This window comes from Rhinolophus sinicus, chromosome 16 (assembly GCF_057876585.1).
Source record: "Rhinolophus sinicus isolate RSI-liver-muscle chromosome 16, RSI-T2T, whole genome shotgun sequence".
NCBI classification, from domain to species: domain Eukaryota; kingdom Metazoa; phylum Chordata; class Mammalia; order Chiroptera; family Rhinolophidae; genus Rhinolophus; species Rhinolophus sinicus.
The window spans coordinates 160,961,650-160,963,819 of NC_142516.1; the positions used below are offsets into that span (position 1 = coordinate 160,961,650).

Sequence of the window (2,170 nt, forward strand, 5' to 3'; positions counted from 1 at the left end):
TTTAGCTTTGGAAGCAGATGACTTCTGGTTTAGTTTCAGAGTCTATTTATTGTTAGCTTGAATTTGGACTGGCCTCGGGGCTTGCCTTGATCACTGAATAGTGGCGATAGTGATAGTATTTTGCAACTTCCAATCCCTTATCTTCAGAGAATGGGCAGCTTCCTCTTTCTGTCTCTGAGTGATTGGAGGACCTTAATGAAGAGAGACTCTGAAGGATCAGAGTACATCTTGGATTTCACAGCTCCAGTTGAGCTTCCAGCTGATACAACCACATGAGTAAACTCTGTTAAATGCACTGTATATTTAGTAGTTTACTTCATTTTTCACGTCAATTATTTATTTCCCTACTCACAGTTTTCTTCTTCCTCCCATCATTGTCTTTCCAACTTCCCATTCTTCCTTCTTTCCTTCCTTCTTTCGTTCCTTCCTTTCTTTTCTTTTCTTCCTGTTTTCATTTTACTGTTATATATATATATATATATATATATATATATATATATATATATATTTTTTTTTTTTTTTTTTTTTTTTTTTTTTAATTTTTTTCTTTACCTTCAAAGTCATGATGCCTGGACTGACATTGTCATTAGCAGAAACACATTTTAGTCAGGTTCATCTGAGTCCTCTTCTTGACTTAGCCTCAATCTTGGCCTGCTCAGTTTTGGCGAAGAATCTTGATGAACCATTTTATTGAGAATCCCTCCCACCTTTCATAGCTATCAAGTTCCTCATTCTTTACCCTAGATAGCTGAATCCTTGGCCTGCCTTTAAGTAAGAATCCCCTTAAGCTTGTTTAACAAGAGTCTTCCTACCTTTAATATCTAATTAAGTTTCCCTTAGTAATTTTCCATCTATTGACTACACCATTCAGTTCTTTGGCTATAAATTCTTCTAACTGCCTTTGCTGTATTCAGCATTGAGTTCTATCTCTTGCCCCTATTACCATAATCTAAAATAGTCTTCTTTGCCATGTGTAACAAGTGTTTGGTGTAATTATACATTTTTATTTAAAGGATAATTTTTATTATTTTTATATCCAGAAAACTCAACAGTGTACATTTAACTCAGTTTGGTGGCACATTTTTTTCAGCCTTTGTCTTTTCCAGCGTGGCAATGTGAGCCATAGATTTTGGTCCAAGACATTGTCTCCCCAGTGACGGCTGATCATCACATCACATTGCAGTCATTGGAGCTGGCCCTCGTAGCTTCCACCAGCTTAGTTTGAGCTCCTTTGTCTTCTGAGTTAACTTGTATGAATGTGATGGTGGTGCAGGTTTCCCAGTGGACTGCATGTCCCAACTTGGCCTTCCCCTGGATAATGCAGTCAGTAGGGAACATCTATCCTATAAGACAGGGCAGGCAGAAAGACAACCAAATCTGTGGGATCCACATCACATGCAGTCATCACCAGCCCAGCCTTCTTGTCCTCCACCAAGGTGGTAACAGTATAAACCTCTGCTCGAAGGACAGGTGGCCTCTGACCTGGGACATTCCCTTTGGTGACAGCTTTTTTGTCAGCCCTAGGCAACAGTGTCTGCTTCTTCTCTTGCTTTATCTCTGGTCTGTATTCATGGACCAGCTTAAACACTTCAGTAGCTATTTGGCAGCATCCAAAGATGAAATGGTTAATCATGGGGGCAATTTCGGCTGCTTACAGAGGCGAAGCCTTTGCTGCTTACAGCTGGATGAAAAGAGGCCATTGATGAAGCAGGTAACGGCCCTTTCAGGCTGGATGTTCTGTCCAATGCCAAAACTCTTGCTCTTTTCTTAAATGGGATTGACAAACATCTTGGCCTCTTGCTTTTTCACAACACCAGGTACCAGGGTTATCTTCTCCCCTTGGCCTTCTTTCAATGTCTTAGGCAAGGTGAGGAGAAATTACATATATTTCAAAATATAGCACATATATTTTTATTATAATATTTATATATGTATTCTAACACAGACATTGTTTACTTGGAGGTTTGAAAATAATTCTAATTTTTTAAAGTTCCCCATTTCTATAATTTAATACCAATATTTTGCTTCATTTTTGTTCTGTTGATCTTATTTTTCCTAATGCTTTGAGTTTCATATATTTAAAAATTTCTATATACCTATTTATTTTTAAATACTATGTATTAATTTTCAAATGGTAATAAATTATAAATTAGTTGTCTGGTTCAACATT

General features: G+C 37.3%; 1 pseudogene; it reads right to left on the reverse strand.

Annotated features, from left to right (window-relative positions):
- Positions 1 to 1,064: 1,064 nt before the first annotated feature.
- On the reverse strand, positions 1,065 to 1,872 carry LOC109453080 (large ribosomal subunit protein eL8 pseudogene; annotated as a pseudogene).
- Between the last annotated feature and the right edge of the window lie 298 nt (positions 1,873 to 2,170).